Source organism: Marmota marmota, unplaced genomic scaffold (assembly GCF_001458135.2).
Source record: "Marmota marmota marmota unplaced genomic scaffold, marMar, whole genome shotgun sequence".
NCBI classification, from domain to species: Eukaryota; Metazoa; Chordata; class Mammalia; order Rodentia; family Sciuridae; genus Marmota; species Marmota marmota.
Window position 1 is genome coordinate 29,823,108 of NW_026000093.1, and position 17,683 is coordinate 29,840,790.

General features: G+C 36.1%; 1 non-coding gene across 1 annotated transcript; it reads left to right on the top strand.

The window, feature by feature from the left end:
* Positions 1-8,526: 8,526 nt before the first annotated feature.
* On the top strand, positions 8,527-8,629 carry LOC125610592. The gene has a single exon (XR_007340597.1). It is a non-coding gene; the product is annotated as a U6 spliceosomal RNA (small nuclear RNA).
* Positions 8,630-17,683: the final 9,054 nt, after the last annotated feature.

The window sequence follows — 17,683 nt, forward strand, 5'->3', positions numbered from 1 at the left end:
TATATATATATAGTTCTTTTTTAGTTGTAGGTGGACACAATAACCTTTATTTTATTTTTATGTGGTGCTGAGGATTGAACCCAGTGCCTCACACATGCTAGGTAAGTGCTCTACCACTGAGCCACAACCCCAGCCCTTGCCTTTCTCTTTTGAGGTCAACTCAGCTCTTCAGCAGTGCAATAAGTTAACACAGGAAAATATTGGTGCTCAGAAGTCCTAGGCATAGCTTTTTAGAATGAAGTACTGGGAGTCCACTGGGGTGCTCCTTGGGGCGCTTAAACCCACAAATTCCTGAGAGTCTTGATCTGTTTCCCGCTAGAAGTGCTCTGAAGAAGTGATGGGGAAAGAACAGAGCCAAACAGTTTACTCTTTTCATTTTAAAATAGTACTAGGCAAACATTTATCAAAAGCCATACAACTGTGTTGAAAGGAAGGTGCTACCCCATTGCCTGCGTTTAAAAAAGCAAGTCAGAGCAGGGTAAGTAGCGTATGGCTGTAATCCCAGTGACTGGGGAGGCTGAGGAGGGAGGATCACGAGTACAAGACCAGCCTGGGCAATTTAGGGAGACCCTGTCTAAAACAAAAATAATCAATCAAACAAACAAAAAGTCATAGGACCCTGTTAAGAGGATCAGGGAGGAGGGTGGAGCAGGGAGAAAGCTAAAAGGAGGGCTGGAGGGCTGTGGGGGGTTTCTTTAAATTTCTGATAGTCTGTCAAACCTAGACTAGAGAAAATCCCAACAATGAAAATGTAAATCCATTTACATTAAGTTTGTAAGTGGGCAGATAGGATCTTGTTTGTTTCTAGTTGAAAGTGATTGGATCCATTTGAAATTCAGACCTCCTCAAAGAAATGTTTTGAACAACCAATAAATAAATAAAGAAATGTTAAACTGAAATAAAAGAAGCATTTTTCACTTTATTTTGAGTTTTATTTTGATGCTTAGGGTGATTCTGGTTTGTGTGGAAGAATCATGTTTGGGTTTACTAAGGTATAGTAATGTTTGTTTGCTGTACAATATTTTATTAATAAAATATTTTAAAAGCTGGATCTCACATATTTCTTTACATTGGTTATTCTTAATTTTCTTCCTGACACCCTCCCCACCACATTACTGGGGATTGAACCCAGGGGTACTCTGCAACTGAGCTCCCTCCAGCTTTTTTTTTTTAATTTTAATATTTTTGGAGTTCTGAGAATTGAACTCAGGGCTAGTAAGCACTCTACCACTGAACCACATCCCACAGCCCTCTTTTTTTTTTTTTATCTTGAAACAGGGTCTCACTAAAGTGCTAAAGCTGGCCTTGAACTTGGTTGACCTGGAATTTGTGATCCTCCTGGGTTTTAGTCCTAACATGGAAAGAAAAAAAAAATCTGAGCCTCTCTCACCTTAAATTTCAGTGCAAAATATTCTCCAGTATTTTCCACCAAAACACTTTGCATTATGTCAGCACATGAGTCTCACAGTTTAATAAAGCAGCTTCTTTAGTATTTATAGAGTCATTTACAGAACAAGTATACCTTTGAATGTAAATAATATATAAATGATGAGTTTTAAAATATTTTTTTTAGTTCTCAATAGACCTTTATTTTATTTATTTATTTGCGGTGCTAAGACTCAAACCCAGGGTCTCACACATGCTAGGCAAGCGCTCTTCCACTGAGCTGCAACCCCATCCCTAAATGATGTTTTAGATCAATTTTACATTAAGATCTGCTACCTTCATAACTCTATACTGAGACCATTTTTTTGTTTAATGAATATTTGTTGAGTAAATGAATTCCCATGTTAAATGCTTAAGGACAAAGTAAAAAAAAATTAAAGCAGTTTGAATTGGATGATATGGAACAGATAGAAAGAGTAGATAAAATGAAGTTTCATTGGTAGCAGAGGAACTTAATGCAGTCCTCCTGCTTCCCACAAAAACCCCAAAGTATTCATAGCATTTTGTAGTTTACTAAGCTTGTTTAAATCCATCATTTCATAAGACCTTCATAATTACTATTCCCCAAATGTGTTAAGTATGTCTTTTCTCTCTACCTATACTGCTATTCCTTCATACAGACTTTTGTTTCCAAATTTGCTATTTAAGATTACAATAGATGGTTTTTACTCTATTTCATTTTCCACATAAATGTTATACATTTTTCAGTACCATTATAACCTTTTTTTTTTCCTTCCTTTTTTGAGGTACAGACAATTGAAACCAGGGCCTCATACATGTTAGGCAAGTACTCTACCACTGAGTTACATCTTCAGCTCTCTTTATTTTAGACAGTATCTCACCAAGTTGCCCAGGCTAGCCTTGAACTTGCCATCCCCCTGCCATTATTTTAGGCAGACAATTCCTGAAATATTAAAGCCTCTTTAAAGCTTTTATTTATTTATTTGGTACTGAGGATTGAACCCAGGGGTACTTTATCACTGAGCTACATTCCCAGACCTTTTTCTTTTTTTGAGACAGGGTCTTGTTAAGTTGCTCAAGGTCTTGCTAAATTGCTGAGGCTGGCCCTCAAATTTGTGATCTTCCTGCCTCAGCTTCCCAAGTTGCTGGGATTACAGGTGTGAACCACCACACCCAGCCTCTTTAGCTTTTTTAAAGAAAGTCAGCATTCAATTAATTTTTTTTTTTTTTTTGGTGCTGGGGATTGAACTCAGGGCCTTATTCATGTGAGGCAAGCACTCTATCAACTGAGCTATATCCCCAGCCCTCAAGTTAATATTCTTAACAGTAACAATAAAAAAATTTATAAATACGTCTTCTTGTTCATATGGAAAAAAATAACAATCAGTCAATAAATGAATGAAGGTTTCTGAATTTTTTATTTTATTCTATTCTATTTTATTGGTATGAGAGATTGAACTCAGGGGCATTTTACCACTGAGATACATTCCTAGTCCCTTATTTTTTTTTATTTTAAGACTTTAAAACAGGGCCTCACTAAGTTGCTGAAGCTGGCCTCAAACTTGCCATCCCAAAAAACAAAACAAAACAAAACTTGCCATCCTCCTGTCTCAGCCTCCCAAGTCACTGGTATTGCAGGTATGTGCCACAATGTCTGGCTTCTTTCTAAATTGTAATAACTATCAAATAACTTACCCAAACCAAGACACAACATACAGGAAAGCAAGCAGCAGCTCCAGAGAAGAAACTCAAAGACTGGTAGGTCCTACCACATACAATAGAATCTCACAGAATACTAGGCTGCAAGTAGAAGTAGCTTGTGCAAATACAGAAATTCATTAGGAGAATTCTGGAGTGTTTGGTGGCACATAAGGAGAGTAATAAGAGTTCTGGGGAGTTGAATTAAGGAACTCAAGACTTGAATCACATCAGTCCACACAGTTTTGATATCTGTTCCTATCCACATCTTTTCTAAGATTTAATTTTCCTAACCCATAGACACAATTAACATTTCCATTTTATGGATAAGGAAATTGAGGCATAGTAACTTGTTTAGAATCATTAGGTTAAAAATTAGTAGAAACCAGTTGGGGAGGCTAAGGCAAGAGGATTGCAAGTTTGAAGCTAGCCTAGGCATCTTAGCCTAAGCATTTTAGCCTACTTACTGTAGCTGAGTGGTAGACCACCCCTGGGTTTGACCTCCAATATTAAAAAAAAAGAGAGAGAGAAGAAAGAGGAACTTTCTAACTCAATTTATTTCTTTACCACAAAAAGTAAATTTTACATTACACTATCTCATTTTAACTTCATCTACAATAAAAAATTAAATGGAACCATAAAAGAGTTCTGTGGTCTCTCTGACTTTCTGGTGTTATCCCACTAAAATCTCTGAAGGCACTGATGTTGATACAAAATCCCCAGGTATCAGCTAAAATCTGGAAAGTGATATATTTTAGTCATGGTCATGTGTTTGCTTTAAAGAACATATCACTCTAATTTTCATTGAACAAAATATGAAGAACCTGTTTCCTTGTTTTAAAAAAAAAAAAGAATAGAATGCACACTAATCAAAATACTCAAGAATTAATTGTTAAAATTCATGGTGCTGAGGACCTTGTGCATGCTAGACAAATGCTCTAGCACTGAGCTACATCCCCAATCCTTATTATTTCCTTTTTGGAAACAAGAATATCTGTAAATGTTTAAACCAGATGGTTAAAATTGTAGTTGCCTTGTAATGTATAAGGTTTTTCAATAAAGTTCTTGCACAACTGCATTTAAACGTACAACATGATAAATATGAAAATAGGTGATTAAATTGGGAGAAATAAACAGGGTAAGTTCCTAGGCAAAGGAAGAAACCTAGATTCCAAGATATACAGATAAGAAATTTTTATCCTGTTAATTCATTTTATTAGAGTCTAAGTTATCAATTTTTTTTCTTTTGTCTTAGGATATAATTTAGAAAAAATAAAAATGTACTTGTAAAATTAAAGTGATCTATCTTATTGAATACTGTTAATGAAGGAAAGAATGAGGCTTGACTACCCATTCTTTCTAGTTTTAATATACCGATTTTAATAGTCACTTGCTTGGAATAATAGTAATACATTTTTGTGGATTTTCTGAGGAGGGCTTGTGCTTCTCCAGGAAAAAATTTTTTTTTTTTTTGGTTTATAATACTCTCATTTAAAAATGTGTTACATATAACAGCCCCAGTTTGGTTAGCAACCTTTAAATGTATCACTTAGTCACTAGAGATAAATAATTATTCATAACTGTTGCATTCATTTTATTTTTAACTGTTCAGTGATAATCCAGAGGATTTAAAGTATAAATCAGAGTTATTGTCCTTGTCCAGTCACTACATTTTATATTATTCATTTCATAATAATCAGTTGTAAATTTGCTCTTAACAGTGTTCTACTGCATCCACTGACGATGCAGTCTGCTGTTCATTCAGTCAATATCTTTGGTGAAATCACAGTGTAAGGAATTATGCCAATGTGTTATGGATACAAAGGTAATCATGACATGATGTCCCTTTAGAAAGCTGACAGCATGGTGTTGCAGAAAAATCCTTGCACAACATGTTATAATAACGTGGTAATGACACTGATGGACATGAGTCCTGGGTATTTTAGAAGCACAAAGGTGTTTGTAGGTAGGTAGGAAAGACTTTCTAGGAAGACTGTAAAACAAAGACTGATGAGCCAACTGATGAAGAAGACAACAGAAATGGCAGGATGTTCCAGACAAGCACAGGAGAAATACCACCATTGCTAGGGAGCAAGTGAAAGTACAGGAGGAGGACAACAGACCAAAATAGAAGATTAGATGGGAGCCAGATCATAAAATTATTTAATTTCATGTCAAACAGCTGGAACTTTATTTTATATGCAATGAAAAATCATCAGGCTATTAATTAATTGATTAATTATTTTTTCATAGTGCTAGGAATCAAGCTCTTGTATGTGTTAGATAAGTGTTCCACCACTGAACTATAGCCCAGCTCTGAACTTTTAAGATAGAGAAAGAAATGGAAAGATTATGGACAGGGCAAGACCAGACATTAGAAACCTAGTTAAGACATCAGCTGCAGAATTCAGGATAAGAGGCTGAACTGGAACAGTAATAGCAGAGATGGAGAGCAGGAAAAGGATGTTAAGAACTAATTAGGAGAGAGATGGGTAAAGGGAGGAAATGTGGAATGAATTCTTTAAAAATCATATTATGCACATATATAAAAATACCACAGGGAACTTCACCTTTATGAATAAGTAAAAAGAACCAGTTAAATATAAACAAATAGATGAGCAAAAGGAAGTTTAGTAGAGGAAGGAGAACAGGAGAGGGAAGGGAGAAAGGACAGGAGAGAAAGGGGAGAGGATCATGAACTGTCATTGAATTCCATGCATGTATTGAGTTTGTCGGGATGAATCCAGCTACTATGTATAAATATAAAGCTCTAATTAAAAAGATAAAAATCATAAAAATAAATAAAACACATCTAATTTTTTTAAAAAAGAACTAATTAAGCATAGTTTGATGATTGGTTGAATTTGAGAAATACAGAAAATTGGAAGGCAACTGTGAAGCACAGCACTGACATCAAGTGATAGAGAATAATAATAATAATTATTATTATTCTCTATCACTGTAATAGAGAACACAAGGAGTAGGGAAGGAGTATAAGGAGAAGGGAAGTGATGTTTTCCATAATTTTAAGCCTGTTGGGTTTATGATGTACCCAGAGCACACACACGGCAGACGGCAGCTCTGGAGAAAGTTTTCAGGTTATAGCTGTAAACTTGGTCTCATTACAATATCAGTGATAGTTAAAAGCCATATCAGTGAGTCAAGTAACTCAGAAAGAATGCAAAGCCAGAGAATTTTTCTTTCAATTCACTGTGAAGTTGTGAACTTGTACTTTTAGTAGTGTGCTCATCTCTGCCATTAACTCTGGATTTTGAATACAGCACTGGTCATAAATGGATCCACCTGCCTGATTTATCATTAATTTGTGTATCTTTAAGGTTACTCTTTAAAGTTTAGACATGGAGGCTCATGTTAGGTGAAGAAGCACACAAGAAAAGAAACAAGCAACTGGCTAGGTGAGGTGGCTACTGGAAAGGCTAAGGAAGAAAGAGCTTGAGTTCAAGGTCAGCCTTGGTAATTTAGCAAAATTTTATTTTGGCTCAAATTAAAAACTACAAAAAGGGCTAGGGATGTAGCTCAGTGGTAAAGTGCCCCTGGTTTCAATCTCCAGTACCCAAAATAAGAGAAAAGAAGGAAGGAAGGAAGGGAGGGAGGGAGGAAGGGGAAAGAAGTATGAAACAAGCAACTAAACAAAAGTATCTAAAATTGAATATTTTGACTGTCCTTCAGGATTATTTCTTTATCTTCCAGGGTTTGAAAATACTCCCAACATACTAATTCTTCAGTTTGCTGTACTTCTTAGTTCAGTTTTTATATTGGACTCTACCTGTCCAATATATCATTGTCCAAGACTCTACCTGTCCAAGATGTCATTGTATATTTAAACATTCTAATTCTTTGTTTTTTTAATAGGTCATTTGAAAATATGCTGTCAAGGTAACAATTTAGCATTGCCACCAGAAGATCTCCTGTGGAACTTTTAAAATGACAGCTGAATTCTTTGATTCGTTTCTAACCAAACAACCTCTATTACTTTTTGTTCACTTCTAAGTCAAATCAAGAGTACTTTCTGAGCAGCTTCAAGGAAAGAACCATGAATAAAACTCTTGTAATGACATTTCAGAACCATGTGTGGCAACCATGCAGATTAGCACTCCAAGGGCTTCTAAAAATAGACCTTGTATAACTGGGCAAAATGAGTGGGTGAGTAGATTTTTCAGTAGGGCCATGACCTCTAAGATTTTCTGTTGTCCTTCCTATGGTCAATAAACTGAACAAAGTGCTAATTCTTTTTCATAGGAAGAGTCTGTTATGAGTCTGGGATCAAATTTTAAATTTTATTTTGCTTTTTGTCATATATATATATATGCTTTTGTCATACAAATATATATATATGGGGTGGGGTACCAGAGATTGAACCACTGAGCCACATCCCCAAGCCCTTTTTATTTTTTATTTTGAGACAAGGACTAGCTAAATTGTTTAGGGCCTAAGTTGCTAAGACTGGACTTGAACTTGCAATCCTCCAGCCTCAGCCACCACAGTTGCTGGGATTATAGGTGTATGTCACCGCACCCAGCATACTATTGCTGTTTTTAATGGAAAATGTGGGTAACCTGTACCTCCTCTTCTATGTTCCATTTTCAGGGTAAACAGTTTAGTACCACCATTCCAACAATTCCAATTCGTGGCAGTATTTCATAAGCCAGGACTCTGATTCAGAATCCTAAACATCATATTGTTCAGCATTAATTAAGTTAATACTAATCAACTGGAACTGACAAAACAAAATGAAACTCCAGTGCCATTGCTGGTCCTTTGTCCTGATTCAGGACAGGCATCCAATATGATTTTTGAGATAAAATGTGGACTGAGAGCTGGGCTTAATGGTGCACTCCTGTAGTCCTAGCTATTAGGGAGAATTATTTGAGTCTAGGAACTTGAAATCAGGCTAGGTGACATAATGAGACCCTATCTCAAAAAAAAAAAAAAAAAAAAAAAAAAAAGGAACTAAGAATACAAAGATAAGCAGAATCATGTTCTGTCTCCAAGAAGCTCACAGTGGAGTAAAAAAGAGACATGCCAGCCATCAATGAGCAATACAGTGAGACAAGTGAAATAAGGGAGATTATTTCATACATGCAGATTAAATCTGCTTTTACAGTTTAAACAAGAAAGGGGAGAAGAAAAAGAACATTCTCTTTTTGGGGAGAAGAGGTACTAGGAATTAAACCCAGGGGCACTTCACTACTGAGTTACATTCCCAGCCCTTTTTTGTTTTGCTTTAAGTATTTTGTTTTTTAGTTGTAGTTGGACACAATACCTTTATTTTATTTTTATGTGGTGCTGAGGATTGAACTCAGTGCCCAGCACGTGCTAGGCAAGCACTCTACCGCTGAGCCACAACCCCAGCCCTTCCCAGCCCATTTTTTTGTTTGTTTGTTTTAAGACAAGGTCTCTGTGCTTCGGCAGCACATATACTAAAATTGGAACGATACAAAGAAGATTAGCATGGTCCCTGCGCAAGGATGACATGCAAATTCGTGAAGTGTTCCATATTTTTTGTGACTGCATGACCACTGTAATTCTGTAACCTGTATACTCAGAAAAATGAGAAATTATATCCCATCTGATTCAAATGTATGAATCATTGTACGGTCATGATCATTGATTGTACTGTCATGTGTAACTAAGTAAAACAAACAAACAAAAAGACAGGGTCTCACTCAGTTGCTGAGGCTGTTCTTGAACTTGCAATCCTACTGCCTCAGCCTCCCAAGCTACCGGGATTACAGGCATACACTACTGTACTGGGCAAGAACATACTCTTAATCTATTTTATCTATGCAAGTACATGGGATACATACAAAGTTGTTACCCTCTACCCAAACTGACATCCATAAGCTCAGGAGCAGATCAACTTGCTTCATTCATCACATAAGGGGATTGAAAATTATCATTCTGAAGTGTCACAAAAGGGACTTAAGGTTAACAATAAGCATAAATTTTTATTTCATCCAGGTAGACACGATCAAAATAAAGTCATTTGCTAAAAGTCCTCTATTTAACATGGAACAAATCCAAGATAGCACTGGGATACATAAAGTTATTCTATAAGAAATTTTTAAAAAATTCTCCAGTGATCCTCAAAGCGAATCTTGCAAGTCCAATGTCCAGCAACAGACTCTGTAACTAAAGGAGGGAGATGGAGAAAGTGGAAGAGATTCAACAGAGAGTCACAGAGATGATTAAAGGGTTGGAAAAATAGGAGCTAGAAATTATTTAGCCCAAGTTAGAGCAGACTACTAGGTTTCTTAATAACAGTATTCAAGCATAGGAAGGGTTGTTATATACAAGATGATGAACAGCTGCTTTCTATCTCAACTGGAGAGTGAACAGAAGAAATAGACTTTGATTAAAGAATGGAAGGTTCAAGTTAGACATGAAAAAGAACTTTGAAAATGAGGATTATTGAATGTGGGATCATCCCATGATCCTCTTTCTGCACCTGTTCTTTAAATAATGCTGTCTCACAGGTTCTTTTTGAAGTTCTCTATCCTCACTTTACGTGTTCTCTTTAGTTTATTTCATTTACTCTCATTTCAGTTACCTTTAAAAGCCCATAATCCTCAAATCTAGCTCTAAATATTTTCAATCCAGACTATTCTCCAAATGCTTACTAAGCATCAGTCTTTTTTTATTTTTATGTACTAGGGATTGAACCCAGGGGTGCTTTACCACTGAGCTATATCTCCAGCCTTTTTTATTTTTTATTTTGAGGCAGGGTCTCACCAAATTGCTGAGGCTGGCTTTAAACTTGTGATCCTCCTGAGATGCTGGGATCACAGGTGCACACCATTGCAACCAGGGATCAGGCTTTCATCAGTGCTCTTCCAGTGAACCACGTTCCCAGCGTTAACATGTTCTTTTGAATGTCTTAAAAGAACCTCAAAATCAGATTTCCAAAACTGAACTCACAATTTTACCCCCCCCCCAACTTTCTTGTTCTAATGTCAGTAGTCTCTGTGAATGGTGCCAGAAACCTGGGAGTTATTAACACAGTTCTTTTTTATTATTGTAATTTGTTATATATGACATCAGAATGTATTATGATTCATATTATACATATAGAGCACAATTTTTCATATCTCTGGTTGTACACACTGTCATACCATTCCTTAACACCGTTCTTTTTAAATCCATCACTGACTTCTATAAATTTCCCTCCTAAATAGCTCTTGAATTTGTTCAGTCTCTCACCTTTAGCATTATCAGCCAATTAAAGCTTTTTTATCATGTCTTGTAATAGCCTCTATATGCTCAGTGTCTCTTCTCAATCATTCTTTGCAACAATGATGATGTCAAAATCCCAATGTGATCGTGGTACTTTATTCTGTCTCTTCTCCCTACTTCATTCAAACCTTCAGAAGCTTCCCATTGTTCTTTCTTTTTTTTTTTCCTTTTCTTTCTTTTTCTTTTTTTAGTAAGATTACAAATTTCCCATTGTTCTTATCAAATAAGGACTATAAAATTTTTTTACAAAAAAACTTTAAACTGCCACAGGGTCGTGCACCATGGACCCCCCCACACTTCTTTTCACACACATCCTATCTTACATTCTGCTCCACCCCCCCAATAGCTCCAACTATTTGGGCTTGCTTTTCATCCTTCAATCCTGTGATGACCCATTCCTCTGCAGGCATTGCACAGGATGGAAAGCCATCTTTCTTCTCAACTTCACCTGGTTTACTCCTCATCATCATTCAGCTTGAGAGTTTTGTTCCAGGGAAGTATTCTCTGAACATCCTCAGATATTTCTATAACAAGCTCCCAAAGTGCCACATTCTTTCCCTTCTCCCTCCACATCCTTCCCCTCTGCTTTCTTTTACAGTTGTTGTTGTGATTGTCAACCTCCTCCATTAGATGATAAGCTTTATGAAAATTATGTCCATTCTTATTTTTAAAAAATGTTTGACACATAATCATTATATAGATTCATGGATTACAGTATGATCTTTCAATATATGTGTACAATGTGTAATGACCAGATTGCAATTAGCATATCTATCATCTGGACTGTTTATTCTTGCTTACCATTTTATCTGCAGTACCTGACAAATATAAAGTATTTGAATATGAATATGAATATTCAAAAATGAATATGAAGAAATTAATCTGTTGGTTTATTTACCAGGCACTGTGCTAAGTGCTTTAACTACATTAGCTCATTAAATCTTCACAACAAGTTTATGAGGTTACTACTATTTTCTTACTAGTTCCATTTTACAAATGAGGAAATTTAAGCAATTTGCCAATGGCCTCACAATACAAATACTATCTCTACAGTAGAACTACGTGACAGTGTGACTGGAGCTCATCATTTGGGGATGTAAATGTGTTAACTAAAGTAACATGGAGCATATGAGCATTTTAGTCTGTGGAGCAAACCTGAAAATCCTGAAACATTTGAGTCAACCACAGAAACACACAGTTGTTAGGTCGGGTTACTTAAACAGAAGAAAAAAGTAGGTTGTACCTGAATTGTACTTGTTTAATGAACCTAATTATTCCACTGACCAACAAGGCATAATAACTTTGCAGTGTACAACTCTGGCCCAGGAAAAGATAGCTCCATCAAGAAACATACCAAGCCAAAATAATGACTTCTCATTTCACCTACAGGAAAATAACACACCTGCCTCACTTGTTGATTGTTGTTGTGAAACAGATAAGACTAATGACTCACTGACATAAACTTACTATAGTAATGGCCTTATTGGAGTAATACTATAGTACTGATTCACTCCAACTAGTACAACTACTTTGAGCCAAAGGTACTTAGGAATTTTTCCTTTTCCACCCATGCTATCTGGCTTGCCCTTTTGTGAACAGAGGTGTAACTGCACATTTGTTCTTTACAGGTCTTGCTGAGCCAGAGTATTATTGTCTTAGCATTTCAGGGAAATTTTATGTTGATTGATCATAAATGTTTGGAAAAGCTTCAACTTTATTTCTGGTTATATTAAGGACCTTACACCCCGCCGCCCCCCAGTACTAGGGATTGAATCCAGGGGCACTTTACCACTGAGCTATAACACCATTCCTTTTTATTTTGAAACAGGGCCTCACTGAGTTGTTGAGTGCCTCACTAAACTGAGTGAGGTTGGCCTAGAACTTGCTATCCTCCTTCCTGAATTCCTGAGTAGCTGGGATTATAGCTGTGTGCCACCATACCTGGCATTTAGATTACTTTTCAATAGATCAAATTTGGCAAGGTAACATACCTTGTTTTCAAAGGGAATTTCTCTCTAGTGGTTGAATAGACATAGAGGACAAATTAAAGACTGGTTGATTGATGAGCATATAATGAGAATGAAGGAAACTGATGTTAAGAAGTATCTGCTTTAGTCATTCCTTTAAAAATCTTTCAGTTTCCCCGTTGTTAACCAGGATAAAAATCCAAACTCCTTTATTGATCACTTTGTATTGATCACTCTTCCTTTCTCAAATCTCACTTCAAGCATTTTTCTTACAGTCCAAACACACTTAACTCCTTAAGAATTCCTTACTTTTTTTTTTTTTTGTTCTGGTGATTGAACCCAGAGGTGTTTTACCTCTGAGCTATATCACCAGCCTTTTTTGATTTTTTATTTTGAGATGGTCTCGCTAAATTGAAGATTTCTTTACTTTTGTGGATAAATTTCATTTTTATCTCAAAATCCTGCTTAAAGACTATCTTTCAATTTGATTTTTCAAATCAGCCACAGTCGCATTTCCATAGAAAATTTTCATATTTCTATCAACAGTTAACTTCTGTAGTTACTAATTTGAATATTTTCCTCCCTTAATGGAATGTAAATTTCTTGAGAGTTAGGACAATTTATTAAATTAAATCCTAATATTTGGCACAGCAGAAACAAACAACAAAAAAGAAACTTTAAATTGCCTGCTTCATCCATTAAATGAGGTAGTAAATTGGCTCTCTATTCCTCAATAATTCCAAAACATTCTGTTTTAAAAAATATTCCATTTTACATTTCATTAGGTTCTCTGAGGGGCCTGAATTTGTGAGTTAACAAAAAGAATTCCTAAACATTTTGGAGAGTAACTAAGAGCACTTTAAAGATAACATCCATTCACATCACGATTAAAAAAAAGAAAAACAGCTTAAGTCTAAAAACATCAGAGAGGATATAACTTTTGGAATATGAGCACTTTGTTTAAATTGAACATATTTAATTTCATAAAAAATTTTCTAGGGCTCTAGGGATACTAGTAAAATGCTCAGTAGTAAAATGTATTTTTCATTTCACCACCAATTGGTGAAAGATGGCATTTAGAAAACACTGAACAAGATTAATGTCCTTCCTAAAAATGTTTTGAAAAAATACTCATCTATGCATTTTTTTCTTCTTCTTTTTTTTGGTACCAAGGATAGAACCCAGGGGCACTTAACCACTGAGTCACATCATCAGCCCTTTTTATTATTTATTTTGAGACAGGATCTCACTAAGGTACTCAGGCTGCCTTTGAATTTGTGATCCTCCTGCCTCAGCCTCCCAAGTTGCTGGGGTTACAGGCACACACCACCATGCCAGCCTGACCATACATTCTTAATTACCTGAGACATTTCATTTTAAGTTCAAATTATGATGATGAATGTCATTTCCAGAATGCTGTAAATATCAACACTGCAAAATTAAATTACATCATCTCAGAAATCCATGGAATGGAATCTAAACATGCTGATATGATATGACCATTAACTGAAAAATACAGGAAAAGTTTGAAAATTTACACTTTCCTTTTATTTCCATTCTGCTTCCCCACAGAATTTTGCAACATATTTTTACTCAGAAGTCTATTTTCAATTATTTTAAATTTAAATTTAAGAATTTCTGTGAAATGTCTAAAAATGTCCTGAACTGACTTACTGTTATAATTATTAGTGTACATTTGATCAAAGCAACATAAATATATTACAAGTATTTTGTTAAACATGACATTAGCATTTATTAGAAATGCATGTAATTGGCTGATTTTTTTTCCAAAAAAAAAAATGCCAAGGATGGGTTTGCCAGAGTCAGACAGTGCTTGTCATACATTTCATTGTTTTTCCTTTTCTTTTGTATATGTGTTGAGAACATTTGTTCACAAAAATTATATATCATGGGAATAAAAGTAGTTTTGTTTTAGCTATATCACAAAATTCTTTAAACTCCTTCCAAGCTATGCATAAATATTCTTAGTGATCTACCAAAGTTGTTTACAATGATTAACTGACATCTCAATTAGGTCCTTCAGTTTTGTTGAAAGCAAAAGCTGGAAACTATGAAGTTTCATAAGTCTTGCTACTAAGTAATTAGGGAATTTACTTGTCTCTGATACTCTTCTTCCACTCTGGGACGATGCACCACACTAAGATTAGGAAGAGGTGAAATGTATGCTTATTTTGGTGAAGTGGGAGAGGGATGGTTGCGAAGTAGAAGTGAAAAAGAAAAACCAGTTTGAAAGAAGCAATCTTCAGTAGTTCAGTTTTTGGAAAAAAGTCCACTTGGAAGGGGAAAGCCTGAGAACCATTCTCTTAAAAATAGTCCATGTGCTCATACACTCCTTGGAAATTCTTTGTGTACCTCTAGGGCTAAGCATACCCCAGTTTGAAGAACACTGTATTAAGCCAGGTACAATAGCATTTACCAATAATCCCCATGACTTAGGAGACTAAGGAAGAGAAAGTTTGATGCCAACCTGGGCAATTTAGTGAGATCCTATCCTTTAAAAACAAGCACACACACACTGGACTAGATTTGAAAATACTAGTTTTCTCTGAAGAGGTAACATTCTAATCCCAGGATGTGCCATCAATCTTTTTTTTTTTTTTTTTTTTAGGAAAAAAAGGTTGGTACTGGGGATATTGAACCCAGGTCCCCCAGCTTCCCACTCAAAAAATTTTTTTTGAGACAGGGTCTCACTAAATTGATGAAGCTCCACCTCAAATTCATGATGCTTCTGACTCAGCCTCTAAACTTGCTGGGATTATATGTGCATGCCACCACCACTTATAAAACCATCCTAATCAAATCTTTGGCAATGCTGATTTCTTTTATAAGATTTATCTCTAATTTTTTAAATATTTATTTATTTTTTTGGTTTTTAGGTGGACACATTACTTTGTTTTTATGCGGTGCTGAGGATCGAACCCAGTGCCTCATGCATGCTAGGCAAGCACTCTACCATTGAGCCACAACTCCAGCCCATTATCTCTTAATTTATGATTGTCTACAAAGCATAGTATTTTCTGATCTCAATATTATTTTCAAATTCTGGGGGATGGAAGTTATGCCATTTGGAACCTAAAGTTCCCATGAAGTTAATGTATAAAATTGTGTAGCAAGTCCTGCTTTGTGGCATTTGTTTTGATACCAGGGGCATAACCACTGAGCCACATCCCCAACCCTTTTTATATTTTATTTAGAGACAAGGTCTCATAGTTTCTTAGTGCCTAAGTTGCTGAGGCTAGATTTGAACTCGTAATCCTCCTGCCTCAGCCTCCCCAGACACTGGGATTACAGGCATGTGCCACCATGCCCAGCTGCTTTGTGGCATTTCTTCATACACAGTACCATTATCACTTGATCCTTATGAAGGTAGTTGGTTTGCATTTGTAAATTTATGAAAGAGGTGTGTTATTGTGAAATCTGTTGCTATTGAACAGAGCCAAGTTAACTGATCCACAAGGGGAATGAATTTGTGAACCAAACAGCAGCTGTAAATATTTGGAATAGGTCTCCTCCTTAACAGAAATATCAGTAATATAAATGTAGTTTTAATAATTGTTTTCACCAAAAATAAACATCAAACCCTTACTCCACTATTTCCATTTATTGTACTGCATCATCAAAATTCACATTATAGCCTGGACATGGTAGCACACACCTGTGATCCCAGTAACTCAGGAGGCCAATGCAAGAAGATCACAAGTTCCAGGTCAGTCTTGACAATTTAGCAAGTCTCAAAATAAAAATTAAAATGGGCTGGGGATGTGGCTCAGTGGCAAAGTGCCCCTGGGTTTAATCTCCAGTACTACAAAAAAAGAAAAAAAGTGTTTTGATATGCTGGCCAACAAAAAATAATTGAAACCTTGTAGGGTTTTAGGGATGATGGGATCAGCAATCAAGAGTGTGGGGAGTGAGAGGATCAGATTTGCATTTTTAAAAGATCGGCTTCTGTAGAGAATGGATTGAAGGACCGGTCTAGCACATATGGTATATACTGTGATAAATGCTTCTCTGAAGATCTGCGTGTAAAGTTGACCTTTTGTAAGATAAATTACATTTTTAAAGGGTTGGAATTTTCTTAGGAAAAGAAAGCACCATGGTTTTTAATCCTTTGGATCTTTTGTTTGTTTTTAGGGATTGGGAAACTAGTTCATAATTCATGGAGAAAAGGAAGGAACAGTACATTTCTCCAACAATCTTGAGGAAAAAAACATGTCATTAATAAATTTTTCTTCCAAAATGAAAAGTTTTATTTTTTATTACATACTCAATAGAATTTATATTTTTTCAATATAAGATTACTGAAAATGTATTAAGAAAGTTTTGAACAGGGTGCAGTGGTGCATGCCTGTAATACCAGCAACTTGGGAAGCTGAGGCAGGAGGGTCATGGAGTTCAAAGCCAGCCTCAGCAATTTAGTGAGACCTTCACCAACTTAGCAAGACTGTTTCAAAATAAAAAAGGGCTGGAAGGTGGCCCAGTGGTTAAACCCCTCTGGGTTCAATTGCTGATATCCTGTCCCCCCCCCACACACACAAAGTGTAGTATCAAGTGAAATTATACTATTAATCATTGACTCCATTCTGGTGAATGTCTTTTTAAACATGCCTATATTTGCATATGGATTTCTGTACCTGCTCTATTTTGTCACTGTACATGGGGCAAACAATCTCCCAAGTGCCTCTTTTTAGGGTACTAATCCCATTTGTGAGGACTCTGTCCTCATGATGCAATAAGCAATGAAAAGCCCCACCTTTTATTGTCATAACCTTGGGGTTTAGGTTTTAAGGGATTTTTTTTGGGGGGGGGACAGGGCTGGTGTTGGGGGTGGTGGTACTAGGGATCAAATCCAGAGATATTTTAACGTCGAGCTGCACCCCAGCCCCCCTTTTTTCTCTGTTGTGCTATTTTAAAAATTTTTTCCTTAAATTAACCTTGTTTGTACTTTATTTTTTATTAGTTCTAATCAGTTATACATGACAGTAGAAAGCTCTTCAATTCTTTGTACACAAATGAAGAATTCTTCACTTCTCTGATTGTACATGAAGTAGAATCACACCATTCGTGCAATCATACATGTACCTAGGGTAATGATGTCCATCTCATTCCACCATCTTTCCTATACCTCATGATCAGACTGAAGGTGTACTTCACCCTCTCCCCCCTCCCCTTTGCCCCACCCAAAGTTCCTCTATTCATCCCATGTCCTGCCCCCCCTTATGGATTAGCATCCACTTATCAGAGAAAACATTTGGTCCTGGTTTTGGGGGATTGGTTTATTTCTTTTTTCTTTTCTTCTTCTTCTTTTTTTTTTTTGTTTTTTTTTTTTTGAGACAAGG